Raw genomic sequence first — 23,948 nt, forward strand, 5'->3', positions numbered from 1 at the left:
GGCTCACATCTGTCAAATACTTTAATCCCAAAACATGGCCCCCAACAAAATCACATCCTTAAATCACTGGCTCCCAAACTCTTAAAATGGCTACTGTACATACAGTGACGTGCCAGTATTTAGCAAACCTCCTTATCCAGTCCTAAAGCATGCACACAAAATTCAGCCTAATATCAGCATCGAATTCACTTCCTCATGTACTTCTCAAAGCCCTATTGTATCGTACGGCTTATACATTCTCAAGTAAAACAGTGCGTTTGTTCGACAACATAACCATCAGAACTGTGCGAGTTTGATTCTGAGCACACCATCCGCATATGTACTTCTAACCTTACAGGGAAACAAATGGATGTGCAATCTCAGAACATGACAACCCTGACTCCCCAAGGAAATCATGGTAACAGATCTAGAACCCTTTCTCTCAGTTACTCATGCATTCCCGAAGAGATACACAAAAAATACACAGTAAAGCGTTTCAATATTTATTGAAGCATTGTGATTTTTGAGTAAAATAAGTGTTGCGCAATAATCAATAGAAGGATACAGAATAATGTTATTAGCATAACGAGAATGGTGAAGAAGATAAACAGTTCAACCATTTTGCTTATTACAGAGAATATATGCGTGCATACAAGTACTGTAATATATTGTACTCCTCCATAGCGCATTCTTACCAAGCATGTCTAAGGTGGGTGAATCTGCCAAATCCCTTTAGGGTGATCTAACTCCCCGTTACCTGTGGGTATGTTATCAGGCTGCCCATCTTGGTGGGGAGCTGGACAGCATCCCTGGCATGAGATAAACAGGAATCATGTGGCATGGAATTCTGGCATGGGTCAGCCTCTCAGGGCCAGTGAAATGCTCCTCTGTCTAAACAAAGGATCAATGACAAATATATAATAACATCATCCATATTACCGTGTCAAAACCCTAATCAGGCCGCTATTGTTTATTCTATTGAGATAGTGATGTAATCCAAATGAAGCCCAGAGGTAGCCATGAAGTAGATTGTAGGTAAGAGGTTTATTAAGCTTGGTTACAGGATGGTAAGTAGGATAATAAGTTCAGACCCACCATGAGCAGCATCCCTGCTGCTCAGCCCACACACTCCAAATGTCTCTCTCTCCACTCCACCAGGCACTCCAGCATTCCACTACCTCATCAGGCATTCTAACATTCCACACATTTTACATTCATACTGGCAGCAGGGAACGAGTAGCTAAGCGAAATGATGCAAAGCAACAATACACGTTACAACAGATAGCTCTGTCGCCGAATGGGCGAAACAAACAACAACAGCTTTTGTGATGAACTTAGCCCTTATACAGAATGCTAAGGTATTCTATAGTGTGCCTACAAAGTGGAAATGTAAGCAAAGCTCACTTCAGAGAATATTGGAGCATATCAACAAGCAGACGATAAAAAATTATCCCTGCTTTTGCGGCCGTTTTCGGCCGAAAAGCAGCGATAATTTTATCGCCTAATCAGCAAGGTCATGCTAACGCGTGAAACCTTGCTTTAGCGTCAGGATTCCTAACTCCCAGCTTTGCATCTCTAATGAGATGCAAAGTGGGCGTTCCGGACCTGGCATGACAGGAGAAATGTCGCTTAGCGACATTTCTCCTATCAGCAAGCCTAACGCTATGAAGCATAGCGTCAGGAAAAGTAGCGATAACCCCTGTTATCGCTACTTTCCTTACGCCTGCTTCAGGACTGACTTAGCCATGATATCCTATGGAAGGTGGATATCATGGCTAAGTTTGTGAGTCTCTATCAACTAGCTAACGTGAGATTATCGCTGGGTTTCCAGCGATAATCTCACGTTAGCCAGTTAGCACTAGGATTTTTACCGCCGATGAGATAAGCGTTGCTAATAGCACGCTATCTCAGCGATAAAAATCGGCGCTAGCTGGCGATAATTATCCGAGCGCTAAGTGCGCTCAGCGATAATTATCGCCGGTTGTGGTTGATATGCCCCTATATCTTCTATTTGCACACAAATTAAGGTGTGTCAAATGTCATCGTGTTTAAGAAGAGAAGGCAACTTAACACAGCGAGTATGTATAATCGCTTTCTATCCAGGGATAATGTAACCTTGTGAAAATTGTGAGGACATGAATCTAAAACAATGTCACTCCCAAACTCTGCCGTGAGGAGCTAAGGAAATGCAAATTCCCCAGATAAACAGAAACCATAACCATCTCCTACTATATCTACCATCCCAAACATCCTAATTCTGCTTGGATACCTTGTCATTCAAATTAAGACATTCTGCCATCTAAAAAGTTGAATTAGTGCTTCCATTACAATTGCCAAGCCCCTGCTCCTATCCTACTCAAACCTTCCATCTTCTAATCAGGTTAGCGGCCACAAAACAAATCCTCAGCTAAACGTAGGGACTTCCGCATAATGCGTAATTCCACAACAGAAGACAATTATGGACAAATGCACGCTGCAGAACCAGTAAAGTTCTTATCTGTTCATGAAGCAGCAACAAAAGAAGTAAGATGGCTGCTGGTTCAGGAGGTTTATGGTTGTTCTGAAATGCACAGTTTTTTTCATGGAGAATTCTTTCTAAGTCTCGCTGCTGTATGAGCAATAAAAGAAGTGATGCATAATAATGGCCTCAGTGCCTTGCTATAAAATCCTGCGTTCAAAAACTCGGAATAAGAAATTATACTGATGAAGTTGGATGGATTTACGCAGAAAGAAAGAAAATTAATAATGTTTGAGTTAATAATTCTATTTGGTCTTCTGGCTTTTTGCAATTTAAACATAAGTTAGAAGGAAGTAAAAAGTTTGGCGCACTCATCCGTCTCAGTAATTGCAGATGTTGCTTGCTGTGATGATTGTTCATTCCTCAGACCCATCAGCCATATTTACCTTGTTAAATGGAAGCCTCAACAGCTTTTAGACTGGCTCTATACAGCTCACGGTTTAACGATATCCATATATGAAAAACAATGGTCAAATGCATCTGCAATTCCAGAACAATTGACAGGGATTTTATTTTACTCTCGGTTAGGTGATTGTTCCGAGGTTGAGCTTGAGAGGTACCCTTTCTTAAAACGTGGCCATGAATTTTCAGAATGACTAAATAAATCTGTTTAAGAATGAGGAGGGGGTGTGGCCAACAACATGGCGGACTAGACATGTCCGACCGGAGCTCCGGCAGCCCAGCTTTTACCCTGTGCTAAATCCTGCCTTCTTAGCTCCATCTGCTCGTGAACCGCAGGTGATAAGGTCCCTACATGCAACACAACAACGAAATAAGGTGCCGGGGACACACAAAGAAGAAATATGAGCGCCATTGCGACTTCATACGATCCTGTGGCGGACCTCTCCCGTTCTAGGGATGTAAGCTGGGGAACTCAGCACTCGAGTGACCCTGCCAAGACGGTCCAGACGACCCTGGGAGCGACCCCATTGGGGGCTGGCCTGGTCCCCATCCCGCGACCCGCCCAAGACAGCAATAAAACACAAGGGGGATTAGCTGCAGCGGCAGACTCGGTACCCGGACATTATGCAGGCTGGCGGGAGCCGCTGCATCAGACTAGCCTCACTCTCGCAGAGACAGCCAGCACCGACAAAGACAGAGAGGCAAAGCAGAGAGAGCACTGCACCGCCCAGCCGTAGGAGGCCCCTGCTGTGGGAGGCCCGCACCATAGGAAAGTGGACTGCGCGCCTGATACAGGGTTGACGACACACATGCCGACATCGCGAGCCTCGCTCGGAGAGGATCCGGTGGTATCGGACCTCGGTCCTCCAACGAGACAGTGGGGCTGCTGGAAATCGTGCGCCGCCTTGAAGCAGGGGCAGGCAGTGGTAGTGCTCGATCCAAGACAGTGTTGGGGGGCGGGGCCTTCCCGCAGTGGGGGAGACACAGAGGAGGAGTCTGCAACTTGCCAAAGGCAGCATCAAGAACTGCGGTGACTGGTGGCAGTGTGCCATCACGGGCCGTGCAGCCTAGCTAAAGCCGGTACCACAGGGGGGATCCCGGAAGTACCCCTGGCACTACTCCCAATGGGAAACAGGTAGCTCTGTGACACCTCAACATAGACAAGTGCCTGGAAACCAAAGGGCTAGATAGACTTGAAGACTGGGGACACTGTAAATTATCCTTGGACCGGGGCTGAAAAAGAGTACAAAACTGTAACAGGACGGCGCCTCGGCAATACCAGGGCCCCAGCTCAGGCACGTAACTAGAAGAGGGCTTTAGACAGTACATGGGCCAACAAGTCCCTTTGAAATAAGGCAATACACATGGAGAGTAGCCTGGCTCTAAAGGACATACCGCAAGCTTCAGTGCCGAGCAAATAAGGCATAGAAAAGACTAACAAAGAATTACAAATATCTGAGAAATAAGGGCTATTTACACATAAATCCAAACAAACAACCGGATGGTGTCCCGGAGCTAGCGGTGGCCTGGATTCGCACACCAGTACACAGGTATTCCCAAACACGGTAATCCCCAATGGCAAGAGATAAGGAGCCGAAGCCACAGAGACAGGGAAAGATGGACAACTACGCAAAGGTTATGGCTGCTTCCCCAGGGACATCGGGGGAACGGCAGAGATGCCAGATAATGCAACCCTCCTACAGGTGATACAATCTTCTAGAGAAGCATTGGAAAGTAAAATAGAAGAGGTCCGCTCAGACGTTACCCTACTAAGGCAGGATCTGTGCAATATATCTGAAAAAGTCATACTAGTGGAACAACACATATGGGTGTGGCACATACCTTGCGTAAGGAGGTTACTCACCTCTCAGCCTCCATGAAAGAGATCGCCTGGAAAGTGGATGACGTGGAAAACCGCGCGCATAGAAACAACCTGCGATTCATAGTCTTCCCGGAGGCAATTGAGGGGTCAGATGCCGGAGCCTTTCTACATACATGGCTTAAAGACTCTCTCCTGAAAGCACAGTTTTCACCTTGCTTTGTGATTGAACGCGCCATCAGGATGCCTAACCTGAAACCACTGACCGGTATCTGATGCTCCGTGAGATGAGGCGGATAGGAGAGTTCAGACTTGCCAACACCAAAATAACGGTATTCCCAGACTCCTCCCGAGAGGTCCAGAAACAAAGGAGGACTTTTGACTTAGTCAACGAAAAACTATGAAATCTCCATATTAAATTCATGCTTCTCTTGCAAGTGAAATTGAAGGTCATCTTTCAAAGTAAAACACTCTTCTTCCAAAACACCAGAGGAGGCATGGTGCTGGACAGAGGAACATCCCCTGATGCGGAAAAGAAGTGATTCTACAGGATCCCCCTTGATGGGCTGAGACGGATATGGAACCCCGATCGCAAAGACTGAAACTGAAGTGTGACTAGAGACACACAGGCAAACTATGTAGAGGCACCCCTCTCAAAGCTCGGGGCAGCTTAGAGATGAAGAGCACGACATGGTCAGATGGTCAGCCACAAGCCAAAATAGGAAAGAAACCCTAAAAAAACCAACCAAGGAGACAGGCCTCCCATGATCCCTCAGAATTGGAACTCTCGACCGGATCGGTCAGTGACCATCCGCTCTTGCAAAAAATTGCCCACCTGGAGGAGCTTGAACAGGCACTGCAGCATGAGAGCACCCCCTACAAATAATGCACAAAAGGAAGGATGAAGCTTCTGGGCCTGTTGGAGGCTGAAAGGACAATAAGTTGGCACCTGGTGCCTTGTGAGACTCTCACACTACATCAAAGAAGGGACTAGAAGTCTAACATTCAGGCATACACCTAGTGAAGTTTTTGTTTCTTTATTAAGGGGTATGGGGGGGCTACAGACCTCTCAAGCTAACCTACGACACAGTTGTCATGTTGACATTTGAGGGAAAATGCGTGAGCAGTAAGAGAGAGTGGGGAGGTAGGGAAGGGACAGAGGGGATCAGCAGTTCGAAAGAAGATGGGGAGAGGATTTGGGTCATGGGATACAATCGGAATATCCAGGCTGGGAGACCTCCTTGAGGAAGGGTCTCTGATCACCTCCAGCTCCTTACAACGGGAGTACCAGTTAAGTGACAACCAAAGGTATCAGTACTTGTAACATCAACAAGCATGGCGGGATGAGAGGGTTGACACCACCAATATACCCGAACATGCACCGTTGAAGGGAAGATTCTTCATGGGGAAAATACCAGAAAAAGCTATCTCACGGACATACAAGATCCTGATTAATAATATCCCACACAATCTAAAAGGTCTCAAGACGTAATAGGAAAACACTTTGGGAGAACTAGATGACGTGGACTGGGAGGCGGCTCTAATGCACCCAAAAGAGATAACCATTAGATTAAGACTACCACTGATACAATTCATTTTTTTTACATAGGACTTACTTTGATAGACACCACCTCCATAGAATTGGACAAGCAGAATCTCCGAAGTGTTTGAAGTGTGGAAGGGACATACATCGACACCTTATGGGAGTGCCCACACATACAAACATATTGGGCCCAGATATTTGGGTAACTTAGCTGGATAATTGTGTCACAGCTGCCAAGAGATGTCAAATATGCCCTATTGAGCAAACCCTCAGACATAGATATACCCAGACATACCCTCACTCTATGTAACCTAGGAATAGCAGTAGCCAAAATAAACATACCAAAGTATTGGTGTGTCCCCACTACTCCAACAATAGCCGAATGGAGAACAGGGATGGATCTCTACATGGGGCGGAAAAGGTGACTTACAAAGCAAGAGGGTGCCCAAAGAAATTCTCCGTGATCTGGGGCCCCTGGTTATGATACTACAGATTAGAAATGAGTGAAGAGTCAGGCAGCTCCCAACCCTCATTAGTATAATAATAGCAAGGAAACTCTTACTCACCCGGAGTCGCAGTGATGATACATGCATTAAAGAAAAACTAGTGGAAGAGGAATATACGAACATCAATTTATAACTGTATTCAGGGCTTTAAGTGGGATGAAAAACTGGGGTGGTCTCTCAAAGGGGGGGGGCAATGTAATTAAGGGTGTTGCTTAAAACACGTAAGCAAAAATTCTGTGCTTAGCATAGTGTGCCACTTTAGCAGAATGCAAGTATGGGAAAGGAGGCAGTTGGCAGAGGACATAGGACAAGACGCAGCAACCAGTAAAATTGTAAGGAAGAAACTTTTGGGTTCCAACTAACAGATGGTGCCTGGTGTAGCTGTGCAATATCTGGGGCAGGATACAGGGTAACGCTGGGGATAGCGGCCTAAGGGTTACACCCCAAAGAGGACACACCACTTGTTGTACTCTCTTTGTGCAGTCAGCCATGAGCGCTGATGTCACCTTTATTTTATAATCCCTGGTCCACGCCCAGCCCAGGAAGGTGCAAATAGATACACTGTCGGTATCAGGCCGGTTGGCTCACTACTTCCCTCCCAACCAAAAATTTGTTAAAGAAATAAAATAAAAGAAAATATTAACAAAAGAAAATAAAATAACAACTGTGCCACATAAACTGTCTCTGAGTGTTCATTCTCACTGGTCTGTTTCTTAACACAGAAAGTCTCTTAGCTTTTGGCTTGGCTGAGGATTGTCTATCAGTCTATAGGGATACCCCCTCTAGGTTGGTCTTGTTTACACTCACCTTGGAGTGTCCAGTTCCTGTCATTCTCTCTCCTCTTCTCTTTTTACATCCATTGATTATTCTTCCATCCTTGGTGACCTATTGTCCACTATTTTGTTCATATTGCTCTGTGAGTTCCCTTGTCCTGCTTCCTCGCTACTCGCTTTGGTGGGGAACACTAGTTTCTTAAACTATGACACATTTCTCGCTAGTCTCCTCTCCCTTCTCTGAACAGTTACCATGGTTCCCTGCACATCGATTACCTCCCAGGGTTCCTTTTCAAACGGGGTACAAATTTTCCATCCAGGATGTCTGTCTTTTACCACCACTCTGTCTCCTCTGCGGAGTTCCACCACTTTGGCTCCTCTGACTGGCTTGTTCATTGTTTTTTTTTTCTCTCGGATTGTGCAGCCGTACTGTCCAGTTCACCAGGGGTCCAGTTTTCACTCACCGGCACGATGTCTCATACTGCTCTTTTCATAATTAGGTCACTGGGAGAGCATCCGGTCGTGCTGTGAGGTGTTTGTCTGTATGCCCAAAGAAATCGATATAAACACCCCTCCAACTCCTCGCGTTGGTCCACACCAACTCCTGGTAATCAAATGCATAAACCTCTCCACCTCGCCATTGGCTTGAGGCCATTGTGGAGTCACCTTCCGATGACGGATGTTGTATTGCTCCAAATATTCTCTGAATTCTTGTCCGTGGAAGGGCGGCCGGTTGTCGGTCTGTATTTCTTCCGGGATCCCTATTAGAGCAAATGTTTTCTCCATCATTGGTTTTATTGTTTCAAAGGCTGTAGATCTCACAATTTCGATGACCGGAAACTTGGAATAGCTGTCCATCATAACCACAGTTGATCTCCCAAAATCCATGCTTATTGCTGCCCACGGCTTTGTGCTAGGTGTTTCCTTGATCACTGGTGGTACGGGGGCTTCTCCTTCAGTGATTATGCAAACATGACATCTCCTCACTTTGTCTTCGACCATGCGGTCTACTCCGGGGAACCACACTTTCGTTCTCAGATGTGCTTTGTTTTTTTTAATCCCCTGATGACCCTGGTGTGCTAGATCAATCGTCTTCTTCCACAGACTTGTTGGCATTACTATCTTCGTGCCTCTTAGAATCAGTCCCTCACTGCTCTCACTGAGCTCCTCCCGGCACCTCCATGCACCCATTCGGGCTTCCTTCTCTTCCTCCGTCAGCCCGCTCATGCCATCCAGGAAATGTTTCCATTGGTTGTTGTGCAATGCATCTTTGACTGCTGACAGGCACGCATCTCCTCATGTGGCCACCTCGATGTCTTCCAGTGACAATACACGAGGACAGGTGGCCTCTGTGATTTACCTGATAAATGATTCAGCACCCCTATCCACCTCTTGCTGATGGTCCGGATCTGCCGTCAAAGGATGGCGAGACAAGTACTCCGCTGGATTGTTGGCACCTGGCCTGTATACTACATCGAAGTCGTAATGCTGGAGCTGTACAGCACATCTTTGAATGCGGGGTGGTCCGCTTCTGGCAGTCCTTCCAAACAGTGGTACCAGCAGCTTGTGGTCCTTTACCACTCTGAATTTGTGCCCACAGAGGTAGATGTCAAAATGCTGACACGCCCATCTGATAGCCAACGCCTCTCTCTCGATTTGTGCGCATCTTGTCTCCACCGCTGTTAGCGCTCTGCTGGCATATGCTATGGGCAACCACTCTTCACTGGTGTCCTGTTGAAGGAGCACCGCCCCAAGACCAACCGAGCTGGCATCCACGACCAGTTCCGTGGGGTTTCCAGGTTTAAAGTACGACACAGTTGCCCCCTGTAACAGCGCTCCTTTGATGTCTTGAAATGCTCTTGCGGCTTCGCAGGTCCATTGCCATTTCACATCTTTCTTGGTGGGCGCTCTCAGTGGTTCTGAAATGGTTGCCAGGTGGGGAATGAAATGGCCAGAATAATTTGCCATACCTAGAAAACTCTGCATTTCCGTCTGGTTCCGTGGTATGGTCGCAGCCCGAATTGCCTCCCACTTTCGCTGGGTCAACTTGTAGCCCTTCCTTTGAAAACTTATACCTGAAGAACTCAACTTTGTTCGAATAGAATGCACACTTCTCTTTGTGCAATATTCACCCTTGGTCTACCAGCTTTCGAAGTATTGCCCTCAGTCGTTCATGGTGTTCTTCTAGCGATTTAGAAAAGATCAACAGATCTTCACTGACATTTATCATTCCCACTAGTCCCGACAATGCCTTGCGGATAGCTTCCTGAAAGACCTTGGTGGCGGATGAGACCCCAAAGCTGAGTTGCTGAATCTCCACAATACGACTTGTGTGGAGAACGTGGTGATGTAGCGACTAGCTTCGTCAAGTAAAGGCTGGTGGTATCCGAGTTAAGGTCCACCTTCGAAAACCACCTTGCTCTGTTAATGTCAGCATGATCTTGTCTATGGTAGGAGTAATGTGCCTCTCTCTCCTGATAGCCTTGGTCGGCAGGCGCATATCCACGCACAGGCATATGGCACCCGGTTGTTTGGGCTTCAGTGCGATAACTAGCGGGGATACCCATGGGGTAGGGCCCGATACCTTCTCGATCACCCCAGTCTTCTCTAACTTTTCCAGTTCCGCCTCGACCAACGACCTCAGATGAAACGGCACCCTTCTATGGCGCAGGGCCACTGGCCTGAGCATTTTGTCAATGTGTAACTTGACCTTTACACCCTTCAGGCAGACCAGTCCTTCGAACAGCTCTGGAAATTAGGCCAGGATTTCTTCTGCGTGCGATTGGTGTATCTGTCGGGCGAACATGACTAAACCAAGATCATCCTCTGAATGACAGCCCAGTAGGGTTCCCGCACAGTCCAGCATCACGTGAAATGTCGTCATCGCGGAAATTAATCCATGGGACACCCCCACTTCATTCACACCCTGCAGTGGAATGGGCGTGTCTCCCCCATACGTAAAGATCCTCGCTTTCGTGCGGAGTAGTGGTAGCCTGGGTATGGGCTGCCTGTAGTGCTCTACATCCAGGATGTTAACCAATGCTCCCATGTCTATTAGTGCTGTCACCTTATTCGCCCCTATGCATATTTGGCCCATCAGTGGTGGTCTCTTCCTTGGATTTACCCTTCTTGTGTACGACATAATGAACACCTCGTCATCCTCTGTGACTTTCATGCGGTGGTACAGACTCTCCATATCGTCTGTGGCATCTGCCGTCTGGACCACTTGTTTGTTAGGCTCGTACTTCTTCGTCTTGCCCCCTGGCGTGGGCGTCCTTGCCGCACTCATGCACACCTTTGCAAAATGTCCCACTTTCTTACACCTCAGGCACGGTTTTTCTTGTGCTGGGCATCCTCATGGTGGGTGACTGTCCAGCCCACAGCGTCCACACCCTCGCCCTCCTGGTCTCCCACTTGCGCCTTCTCTACCTCTGCCTGACACCTTCCTCACATCGTCCACCCTTTCCTCCTTGATTGTGATGGGGTGTGCCTGTAGGGGTCCCGATGCTCTTCTTGCCAGGGCAGACTGCATTTCTCATGCTCGGGTGTCCACCAACTCATGGGATCTCCCTAGCACTAGGATGTCATCCAGCGATATGCCTGGCTGTCATAGAATTAGGTTCCTTAAATCAGATGACTTACATCCTTGATTCAGTTGAGCTTGTATTTCAAGCTGTTAGTTGATCCCTGTGCATGAGCTCGCCAGTTTTTTTAATTGTGCGAAGAACATATCTACGGATTCCTCCTCCCTTTGCTTTGCCTGCTGCAGCTTGAAGTGCTCAAATCAGGGTTTACCTGCGGCTCGAAATAGCGGTCTAGTGCCCTTCCCGCTTTCTCATAGTTGTTTCTGTCACCTCTATCTGGCAGGTCCTGGAACAGTTCATAGAGCTCGTCACCGCCCATATGTAGCATAGTGGACTGCTAGACTGCCCTGTTCATTTCACGCACTGCGATGTTCTCTAGTTGTCCTATCCATTTGTGCCATCTTGGTGCCGCTCTGGCCGGATCTGCCAGTTGGCTTAACAGTGGTAATGCGTTTAGCGTGGTGCATGTGCTCTGTTTCACAACTGCCTGCGCGACTCCATCCGTCTGCACCGACATGGCATGGGATGTTGCTTGACTCCTTGCTGCTGTTGCTCTTCTGCCTTGACAGCGCTATGTTCCCCATACCTCGGCTGTCCCTAGGGCTATTCCTTTCCAGGCCCCCTTCAAGCTTTCCTGATTGAGTGGGCCTCTCCACGTGTGCCCCTCCCCCGCAGCATGTCTCTTGTTTCGTTTTCTTCTCTTTATTTCTCTTATTTTCTTTTCTTTTCTTGTGTCCCTTTTCCTGCTGGCTCACGCGCCCTGAATGCTTTCCTGGACCACGCGCAGCACCGCTAGTTGCCTCCCTCACTGGAGAAGGCTGATATGCCGACTGTGCACCTGGCTGTTGGCTAGGCCTCCCCACTGCCTTGCTCCTGCCTTCTGCTCCCACGGTATGACTCCAGGGAGGGTGGGACCAACTCTGCTCCCTGGAATTAGCGCTGTCCATGCACTCCTCTTGTGCGTCGCTATGCACTCACCCAGTCGGCCTGCTTCGTGACAAGTGCTGCCTCTAGATTACTTAATTGGGAATATTTCTTCATGATTGCTTGCCATAAGTATAACTTGCTTCTGGCATACCTTTCCTGATATCTCCTTGGTGGGTTTATATTCCAGCACAACTAGGACCATCATTCCATTGGCACTGTTAAAGTAATTTGGTCTGATACTGGAGTATGGTGCGCACTCTTCTTTCTGCCTTTTTATCGTGTGATGAGGGCGGACGGTGAAGATCTATGACCATGATCTCCCAATACATAATAATAGACAGACTACTTTGTTTTTAATAATTTTACTATATATTACTATTGAACTAGACTTTTTTGTACAATAGATCTTCGTTTTTGGGCATCACTTAGCCCTGGGAATTTCCTTGTGCGTCCAGCGCACTTGACTGGAGCGCTTACTCTGGACCCTATCTGCTTGTGGTTGTCGAGGTTTCGCTACGCTTTACTTAAGGTGAGGTCACGATCCTATTGTACTTTGGTATTTCCTTGCTTTTCCCTGAGCAATGAGCATGGAATGTATTGCTTTTTCTGCTTTACATATTCTCTCTGGTTTTAACTCTATGTCTGTCTATCTCACGACCTATGTAACCTCTAGGCTTTTTCACTGACAATACCCTGTATAAGAGTGCTAATGCAATTAAGAGGGGTTTGTTTCATAATAGGATTTCTATCCATTGTGATTCCTTTGCACAAGATTTTAAATCTATCATGTAAGCATTTTCTCTGCGACTTGTGTCTGCATTTTTTGCACCTTTTGATAGTTGTATTATGTGTCTCTATCCTTTTAAATGTAATTTTCTATGTTAGTGTTTTTTGGTTCTGTCACATGTCTCATTACTATTGTCTATAAATGTGCCTTTTGAAATTTGATTTAAAGGTTTTATAGTGATTTCTGTCCAAGTTCTGTGCCTTTTTTGTACTGTATTTTACTTGTAAGTTTTGTGTTTTGATTTGGTGTCTTTGTACATGTCATTTTCAGCCCTGTTGAAGTTCTCCGTGAGAGAACGAAACGCGTTGGCTGAGCTGAATGTGTCTTTAACATTTGGGAAATATTCATTTGAAATAAAGACGTTACATACTACAAGAGTGTCTTGGACTTCATTTGCATGCCGCACGCCCACTTGTAGCTGCAACGACTTGTGCGGTGTGAGTGAATCAACCATGACATATTGCGGGCATTCTTGCTAATGTGCTGGAAATCCGTGCACATAAGCGGCTCATCTATGGGATATTTTGGGCATTCTACCCAACATGCTGATGATTTCTGTATTAGAGTGGCCTATTTGTGACATACTGCTGGGTATTCCTGGCAACGTGCAGGCTGTCACTATTTATTAGTGACAAATCTGTGGCATGTTTATGGGCATTCTTAATGACATGCTGGCTAACTTTGCACAACAGAAGCCCACCCATGACCAATTATTAGCTTCCCTAGTGCCATGCGGTCTAACCCTGTATCCCGGTAGCCCCTCAGTGACACTAGTTATCTTTAGTCCTTCTTGATAACAGTTTGAATATCCCTGGCACAATTAAGGGGTTAATCTTTGCCATATAGTGGTAATTATTGGCAAAATTCTGACGGCCCCTTGTGTAAAGGTGATTAACACCTTTAATATATTATAGATAACCCTTGATGATCCTGAATAGACAGGAAGGGCTGAATCTGTCCATGTTTGGTAGTACAATATCTGAGTGCTTTCTGAAAAGAGACAAGCTGGTATATGGGGGCCAAAGCACCCTCCATGGGAGAAGCTGGATGGAAAGATTCAGACTAAAAGCATTTGAAAGATGATAGGCCCTGTTAGTATGCAGAACTAGATGATCCTAATTGCCTATTATAAACATAGATATTTACCAACTTTTCATGGACATTACATTGAGAATCCCACCGTTTTGCTTCCATTTCTTCACAGTGTTCAGTTTTCTTGCGGAGGGTGAGTCTCAACACACCCAAAGGCACAGTGCAGTGTCCCGGTACAGCACTGTTTCAAAAAAATATTTCACTAGTGGCCCTTGAGCTCCTCTGGATCGATAGTCAATTTCTATGAAAATTAATCTGCGAAATTCACCAAGAACAACGACAAAAAGAAAATCAGGGCTAACTCCTTAAGGAAAAATGGCCGGACTTTTTCACTTGGCGCCCTCCATCCAGTTCCAGGAAGGTTTTTACGTCTCAGCACTTTCTCATTTCAGCAGCGGCCCCTGCTGCTGTAGTACCAGGGACGAAGCCTGGTTCTATTACATCCGCAGGCCATTCACCTCCTCAGCTCTCTACACAGGCGTCCGAGGAACAGGCGGCGTCTCGAGCGAGGGACAGAACATTGGTCCTTCACTTCTCTCAGTTCTTCCAGGAAAGGCGCCTGAAATAACCCGCACAATGCGCAGGAAGAGAATGGACTGGCGCAGGCTAATTAACTCCCTGGTAATTAGTTAGCAGGTTTGTCGCACCAGGTGATCCGCGGAGGCTGTTCCCAGGCAGGGCAGGGAAGCGGGCACTGACTGCATCGCCTGCAAATGACTGGAGAGCCTAGCTGGAGTCGCTGGAGCCGCAATCAGAGCAGAAGCCCCGCAGTGCTGCCTGGCGTCAGAATCAATGTAGAAACAGGTATTGACAAAGCCAGTAGGCAAGGCATCAGCAAAAGTTCAAATATTTTGTATTTTTTGTAAACATATACAATATCTGAAAAATAATTTCACAGATCAAAAAATGAAAGAGTGGCTCAGTCGCCCAGGCGCACCATTGTGCACTGTAGTAGTTCACTCTTTTTCAGGTGGCAGTCTGCTGGTGTTCAGGTAAATCTTTTCACTCACAGTGCGAGGCATCCCATGGATTAAGGGTCAGATGTACGAAGCATTTTACCACTCGCAAAAGGCCCTTCAGGCAGTTTGCATCCGGTACAATTATTTTTGGCAGGTACCAACCCTATTCTGCGAGTCAGTAACCTATTACCAACTTGCAAAATAGGGGTTTGTGAGTCGCTATTAGCAAGGGGCGTGTTAAGGGTGTCTCTTCCTAATAGTGAGTCGCACTGGTAAGTAGGAATGTTTTCCAACCGGGAATGCAAGTTGCAAAACATTCTCAGTTACCACCAACTTCAAATTGGTGGTGATATATTTGCAAACTGACCCAGGGACCCCTTCCCCTTTGTGAATGTGGGCGCCAACATTTTTAAGAGGAGGCAGTGGACCACTGCCTACTCTCGAATAATGAAAAGGCAGATTTTTATTTTTATTTCTGAAATGAATCCCGTTTTCCCTTAAGCCTTACAAAAAAAATATGCTTTTTTTAATAAGCAATCAAAGACATGGGGGTCTGCTATCCCACAGGCCACCATCCCTGTGAGTGCAGGCCATTCCCAATGGGTCGCAAAGCGAGACCTGCCTCATGAATATTAATGAGGTAGGTCTATTTACGACCCACCTGGAATGGCAAAATGTGTCTAAGGCACATTTGCACATGGTTGTTTGCCATTTCCTAATTGCTAATCTCAAACTGATTTTTTTGTACATCTGGTCCAAAGTGAGCTGACCCTTTGTCCCATTCTGTATGCTGTGGTAGGTAGAAGCAAAATATGTGCGAGTCGTGAACAGATCAATGGAAGAGTAGGACTGACTGAAAGCCACTACATGTATGTGTTTGTGTACCTATTTCTATCATGATTTTTTTTTAAACATGAGGCTAGTGAGACAGCGAAAGCTTTTTATATACCACTCCGTTCATTAGTTCTGCCTTATATAGGCTTTAATGAACAGGTGGTTAGTATCACTCAATCTAATTGTTGTGATCCCATCGACATTAGAAGGATGGATAACTGAGTTGATCTTGCTGAAATTTGAACGGGCGACCTTCAGGTCACCACATATGTAAGGAGTGAGCATTTACCTCAGTGTGACACCATGCCAGCTCTGTGACAGCATTCATAGGGTTCTGTGTTTTAAGAACTGGATGTTGCACCCCACAAGAATATCTAGCATCCGCCTACAGCTCAGTGTACCCTATACAATATATCTGTGCACAAGTGCATTCTTCCCCTACTGTGTCCTGTGCATCCTTTTCCCAGGGTCTGAACAATTTCGCTTTTTTTTGTACCGATGTATAACTCTCCTTGGGCACTCATCACCCCATCCACACACTGTGTGTCACAAACACCTGGCGGTGCCATGCCTGTAAGACCCGCATCTAACAACGTTGAGAACACTGAGAATCTGGGTGCCCTACCTTGTGTAACACAAATAATTGAAATAAACTGTGTTTTTCAATATTCAATGCGAACAGAGAAAGTAACAATTACTACACTGTTGTGGAGTCGATCAGTTTCAATATGATAATAATAATAATCATGTTTATTTAAATACGTTTTGTTTAAAAAACAAGTGGCATCCGGACCTCAGGGGCAAAGTCGGTAAAAAGACGCAAACTCCTGAAGGGATGTGGAAAAAGATGAAAAAGAAAAAATTCGGGTGTCATCTGCACAGAAATGAGAAACCAATATATTCCAGTTTTGTAAATGGGCTTCCTTGTAAATCACCGAATGTGCAGTTTCTTTATTAAAGGCCTTATGATGTAAAATGGGCTGATTTTCACACTCAAGAAAATTATGAAATGTTATGCTGAGTTCGAGAAACTTCTTGAATGGGAGCAGCCTTATTAGAGATGCTGTGATGGGCTGAAGTCTTTTAGAGGGTGGGTGGTGCTCTTCTGTGTCCTTGCTTCCCACCCCCATTGGTGCAGTCCTCTCTGGAGAGGACAGAACCATAGATAGCTAACATTGCCGAATTTGTATAGTGTGCTACTTGCTGCAGTAACGTGTCCTCAGGGGCGTTTGGGAATATAGATTAACTTGTTACATATTTATTGTAGCACTTATATATCAGGGATATAGATTTGATTGCATATAATAACATTGGCAAACAGCCAGATTAAGTCTGGTAGCAGGGATTTAACAGATGATCTTTCAATGAGAATTTGAAGGAACATTGCAAGATGGCGGATCTGACAGCAAAAGGAAGTTGGCCTTTTTGTGAAGGAGCAAGTGTTCAAAAGATAGAAAACGAGACGAGGGAGGAGCGAAACCAACATACATTATGAGGTCTACTTGGGACATACTGAAAAGTTAAAGAGGATAGTTAGTGGGAACCAAGTAATGGTAACGTTTAAAGACAAGCCATAGAAACTGGAATTTACATTGAAGCAATAAAGGTAGACAACGAAGTCGAGGTATGTAAGAAGAAGTAGATGAATGAGGAGGAATAGAAAAAAGAAGCTGCACACAGGCATTCTGAAGGATTTGTAGAGGACTGTTAGTATTTTGGAAAACCCACACAAAGAGAAGAACAATAATTCAAACAGAAGACCAGCATTTATTGAAGTAGTCTTTGCGATTGAGAATGGAATAAGACATCTGATTTTCTGAATATTTAGGGAAAAAATCGGCAACATTTTACAACACTGGTAATCTGACGGGCAATCCCTAAATCGAGTTGAACAGGAAGCCCAGGATCTGTGCAGGGAAAGAATAATGGAATTAGATAGAAAACAAGCATTGTCATGGCCAATAGGTCTCGCTTTTGGGACCTTCTAAGTATTTAGTTATGCAGCACAATATCCTTGGTGCAACCACATCAACTGTTGCGTGGCTAAACACTTATAAGGTCCCAAAGGCGAGACCTATTGGCTATGTCAATGCTTGGTGTGGTTGTATGTGTGGTTGTATGTGTGTGTGTGGTTGTGTGTGTGTGTGGTTGTGTGTGTGTGTGTGGTTGTGTGTGTGGTTGTGTGGTTGTGTGTGTGGGTGTGGTTGTGGGTGTGGGTGTAGTTGTGGGTGTGGGTGCGGTTGTGGGTGTGGGTGCGGTTGTGGGTGTGTGTGTGGTTGGGTGTGGTTGTGTGTGTGGTTGTGTGTGTGTGGTTGTGTGTGCTTGTGGTTCTGTGTGTTGTGTGTGTGGTTGTGTGTGTGTGTGTGGTTGTGTGTATGGTTGTGGTTGTGTGTGGTTGCGTGTGAGTGTGGTTGTGGGTGCAGGTGTGGTTGTGGGTGTGTGTGTGGATGTGTGGTTGGGTGTGGTTGTGGGTGTGGTTGTGTGTGTGTGGTTGTGTGTGCTTGTGGTTGTGGTTCTGTGTGTTGTGTGTGTGGTTGTGTGTGTGTGGGTGGGTGTGGTTGTGTGTATGGTTGTGGTTGTGTGTGGTTGTGTGTGTGTGTGTGGTTGTGTGCGTGCTTGTGTGTGTGGTTGTGTATGTGGTTGTGTGTGTGGTTGTGGTTGTGTGTGAGTGCGGTTGTGGGTGCAGGTGTGGTTGTGGGTGTGTGTGTGGATGTGTGGTTGGGTGTGGTTGTGTGTGGTTGTGTGTGTGGTTGTGTGTGGATGTGGTTGTGTGTGTGTGTGTGGTTGTGTGTGTGTGTGGTTGTATGTGTTTGTGTGTGTGTGGTTGTGTGTGGTTGTACGTGTGGTTGTGAGTGTGGTTGTGTGTGTGGTTGTGTGTGTGTGGTTGTGTGTGTGTGTGTGTGTGTGTGTGTGGTTGTGTGTGTGGTTGTGCTTGTGGTTGTGGTTCTGTGTGTTGTGTGTGTGGTTGTGTGTGTGGTTGTGTGTGTACGGGTGGGTGTGGTTGTGTGTGTGTGTGGTTGTGTGTATGGTTGTGGTTGTGTGTGGTTGTGTGTGTGGTTGTGTGTGTGGTTGTGTGTGTGCTTGTGTGTGTGGTTGTGTATGTGGTTGTGTGTGTGGTTGTGGTTGTGTGTGAGTGCGGTTGTGGGTGCACGTACGGTTGTGGGTCTGTGTGTGGATGTGTGTGGCTGTCTGTGTGGTTGTGTGTGTGTGTGTGGTTGTGTGTGTGTGGTTGTATGTGTTTGTGGTTGTGTGTGGTTGTATGTGTGGGTGTGAGTGTGGTTGTGTGTGTGTGTGTGTGTGGTTGTGTGTGTGTGGTTGTGTGTGTGGTTGTGTGTGGTTGTGTGTGGTTGTGTGTGTGTGTGTGTGTGGTTGTGTGTGTGGCTGTGGTTGTGTGTGTGTGGTTGTGTGGTTGTGGTTGTGTGTGTGGTTGTGTGTGTGGTTGTGGTTGTGTGTGTGTGGGGGTCTGGTTCTGTGTGTGGTTGTGTGTGTGTGGTTGTGGTTGTGTGTATGGTAGTGTGTTTGGTTCCGTGTGTGCGGTTGTGTGTGGTTGTGTGTGTGGTTGTGTGTATGGTTGTGGTTGTGTATGGTTGTGTGTGTGTGGTTGTGTGTGTGGTTGTGTGTGTGGTTGTGTGTGGTTGTAGGTGTGCTTTTGGGTGTGGTTGTGTGTGTGTGGTTGTGTGTGTGTGGTTGTGTGTGTAGTTGTGTGTGTGGTTGTGTGTGGTTGTGTGTGGTTGTGTGTGTGTGTGTGTGGTTGTGTGTGTGTGGTTGTGGGTGTGGTTGTGTGGGTGTGGTTGTGTGTCTGGTTGTGTGTGTGTTTGGGTGTGGTTGTGTGTGTGTGGTTGTGTGTGTGGTTGTGTGTGTGTGTGTGGTTGTGTGTGTGGTTGGGTGTGGTTGTGTGTGGTTGGGTGTGCGGTTGTGTGTGTGTGGTTGTGTGTGTGGTGCGGTTGTGGGTGCGGGTGTGGTTGTGGGTGTGGATGTGTGGCTGGGTGTGGTTGTGTGTGGTTGTGTGTGTGGTTGTGTGTGGATGTGTGTGTGTGTGTGTGTGGTTGTGTGTGTGTGTGTGTGGTTGTGTGTGTGGTTGTGAGTGTGGTTGTGTGTGTGGTTGTGTGTGTGTGTGTGGTTGTGTGTGTGTGGTTGTGTGTGTGTGTGGTTGTGTGCGTGGTTGTGTGATGTGTCACCATCCCTACCCCTGTGCTCTCTGCAATACTTCCCTTTTTAGATAAAATCTATTTTAAAACAGTGTGCACTGTCAGGCTGTCAATGGACAAGGAACCCTATTTGTGCAGTATACCTCTCAAGGCTACTATCAAGCAAAACCACTGTGCTCTCCGAATAACCTATAAAATGATAATATCAAGGTGCAAGAAAGCCTTAGTGCCACTTTACAAGTCGGATCTTAATACCGATTTGGGTGGAAACAGATGTTTTCCAGGAACAAATCCTACAGTTGAAACCGTAGAGAAATTATCCTGGGAAAATGTAGTGGAATTATAGATTAACATGCAGAAAATTCTGGAGGTATAACAGAGCCTTAGTCTTCCCTGGAACCTGTGACCAGGGCAGAGCAATACTTGCCAATCAGGTTTGGGAAAATTGAAGCCCATCAATCATTGAGAAAGGTTTTTAAATTCTAATTCACGACGCAAACATACTGATCATTAGGTTTAAGGTTTATTTAACACCAACAAGTAGCTGTAACTTGTACAGTAGGACTTTCTAAAAAATAAAAATAAAACAAAGAACTATCTGGCTCTGATAAAGCAAATGCCTAGGTTTGTATTAACAAATTTCCCATACCTACATGAAGAACCCTAAACAATTCTGCAGAGATAGATAATGAATATCACACCTGCAAATAAGCACTCCTTTCACCAAATCATGAACCACAGTCATTTATTATTTTACCATTTAGCTTAAAGAGTAGATTAAGCCAAATAAACACTTATACATTGCCTTTATATTCAAGTCAGTAAGGAATATACACCACAAATTTAATTTGCTTTAAATAGACCCAAAAGTTACCTCAACAGAATACTCTGAAAAGAGCAAACAATATTTAAGGACTGTTGGCCCACTCCATAATGGTGTATTTTGTGCTTTCCAGGTCCTGACTAGGGCGAAACCATTCCTGGGTTGCTTGCGTTACAGTTCAGAAAGGACCAGACAAGACAGTTCAGGCTGGAAGGTTTCCACTGAAGCAAAGCAAAGCAAAGACTGATTTTCTTATGGCTGGGTTCAAACTGTGGAGGCATGGTGTGCAAAATAATGAGGGACTGGGATGCGGCTCCAACTGAGTAGCAGTGGATGAGATTAATTCAAGCATTCCATCTCTCACTTTTTTGCATACTTTAGTGTGTCGCACTAAGAGGGATGGGTATGTCTAGACATGGCCCCTGTGCAAGCTGCTCACGGTAACCAAGATATACCTTGCTGATGATCTCTAACTAGAGCAAAACTGGCCCTTGGTTGCTTGTGTTCCGGTTCAGAAAGGACCTGGCAACATCAGCTTGGACTGGACTGTTCCTAGTGGAGCAGGGTCAAGAGTGATTTGTGTACGGCTAAGTACAAACTGTGGCGGCATGGTGTGCAAAATAACGATGGACTGGCATGCGGTCCCAAGTGAATACCAGTAGCTAAGATTAATTCAAGCATTCCATCCATCACCTTTTTGTAAACTTTAGTGTTTCACAAATCTTCCAGACCATTCCTCTCGTCCAGACTCTAACTTGCACTCATCCCCTGCATACGGAAAATGACATCTGGCGGCCGAGCCTTCTCTACATCCCGCCTAAAGCATGGAGCCTGCCTTTTCGAGTAATCCCATTTGGCCCTAGGTTTGGCTAGACTCCAGACACCTGTTCAGAACCAGGATACCCTCCCAGTTAATAGTGTGCTCTACAAATCTGAATAATATAATATTAAATGACATCATTGATGACATCTCATATGACATTTCCAGGATCCCAGTGTTATGTTTCATATAGGTACTCTAATATAAGCCTGGGTAATATCATACACCTTTGACTACATTTTTCCCTTATAGTACACAGTAACAAGCCTTTAGGATTGAACCTTTACCTAGTTCTAATCCTGGGCGCAGCAGGAGGGTTTTCCCTGAACAATAGCGTCCTATAACTTCATGACTAGACTCACACAGTATGAATGAATATTCATAAGGATTCTTGGAAACCAGGCAGAGGCTACACCACCTGCATAATATCTACGGACAAGGTTCATCCCATACGCCATCCTCAAATCTAACAACGGCTATTCCAAGAAACAAGGGACAAAGGAACCCTAGATACGTTCTGTATAAATACAGCACATCTTACTAGGGTTAAACAGAGGAGACCATGACTTCCCGGTCGACACACTGACCACAGACGCTGAGGCTCCTGCATGCAGACACTCCAGCTGACAGTGGTCTAACACATCCCTCGCGGGGTGTCCAATTCGAGACCAGGACAGGGTCCCACACTCTCTCAGTTCAGGTAATGGGGTTAGACTAAATCCTAGAGGGATTCTTGGCTTCACAGCTATTCACTGTACTACTAATCAATATCTGCTACTGTCTAACGGTTGTTGCAGCACATCTATTTTACACTGAAAGGACAACTGTGCAATAAATTCTTATTGTAACATGCCAGACTGTTTCTTCTGTGTAACTCTCTGAGACCGAATAAGTGAGCACGAGTGACTGAGCGAAAGGTAGTACATTGTTTCCACGATTCTGAGGGATCAGGGTTGTCATGTTCTGAGGGTGCCAAGAACTAGTCTCTCCTCGATAAGAGGAGATTCTAGTGGCACTGTGAGCTAGTTAAAACAGGGAGGCTAACATTCTCGGTGGGAGTGCTCAGAGTCAGTCTGCCACCAATCCTACAGTTTATGTTATCCAAACGTGCAGATCCTGTATGGGTAATATAGGAACTACACAACACCAGCTTTCAAAAAGATCGGACGGGGGGGAGTTCAAAGGTAAAGGGGTTGTGTGCAGTGAGTGTTGGCCAGTCTCTTTGGGGCTGAATGTTGTGGTCAGTGCGTCTTGGTCAGGCCATCTGGGGTGCCTGTAGGACTAAAGGCTGAGTACAGTAAGGGGGTTGCGATATGGCATGGCTATGGCATCTGCAAAATCTTCCATGGTTTGGGGGTATTGTGAATACATGGCTTCAGAGATGGCGTTAATGTTGGATGTTAAAATCCTTGCAAAACTGGTTGCCAACCGATTGCAGCCCCTCCTCCCGTAGATCGCCCGCCCAGATCAATCAGGTTTAATCCCCGGGCGTTCTACTTCTCATAATCTTCGGACTTTTTTCTCGGTCGATCATTATCTCCATCCAGACTCGAAGGGCGTTATAATGTTGCTTGACGCTATGAAGTCATTTGACTCGCTGGAGTGGTTGTACCTCTTTGCTGTCCTTGAGAGGAAGGGATTCAGCCCTGAACCGTTCTCTATCTCGAGGGGCACGCGACAGGACTGCCCTCTGTCTCCCTTGCTTTTCGTTATTGTGATGGAGCCATTAGCGGCCCTTATCAGGCAGCACCACACAGCAAGAGGTTTGGGATTCAGTTCAAGGAGCCTTTTAATCTCACTGTATGCGGATGATGTATCTCAGTGACCCAGAGACAAATACGGCTCCTATTCTCTGGGAACTGATAAAGTTTGGTGGACTCTCTGGAGTTTCGATAAATTGGTCGAAATCCACAATCTTTCCTCTCACTGAAACCACTACACCCTTACCTCTTGATTACCCACTAACATGGGCAGATGTCCCAGTAGAATATCTCGGGGTCTGAATCAGTAGAAACATGCAAGAAATTTGGAATATGAACTGAAGATAGGGTCATCGCATGGGCCAGGTTCCCCTTGTATTTGGCTGGGAGAATAGCCATCTCAAAGATGGTAGTACTGCCGAAACTTCTGTACCTTTTCATTAATATCCCGCTTCCTCTTCCGCAGACCTTTTTTAGTTCCATTTGCTCTATATTGATATTCATGGTGTGGGGGCGGGCCATCAGGTGCGAATCTTGTCTAAATTGTTGACGTTACCATTGTCCCAGGGTGGTATGGGAGCCCTAGACATCCAGATGTATGCCTTTAGCGCACAAGCCCAATTTTTAAATTTTGAGGCGCACCCAACTCCCTTTCAGCCGCACACGGCTGTGGAGATGGACGTTGCCGCTCCGGTCCCTCTTCAGGTTGCCTTACATCAGTCTTGTAAACGTCC

The sequence above is a fragment of the Triturus cristatus genome, chromosome 3_1, assembly GCF_964204655.1.
Source record: "Triturus cristatus chromosome 3_1, aTriCri1.1, whole genome shotgun sequence".
Taxonomy (NCBI): Eukaryota; Metazoa; Chordata; class Amphibia; order Caudata; family Salamandridae; genus Triturus; species Triturus cristatus.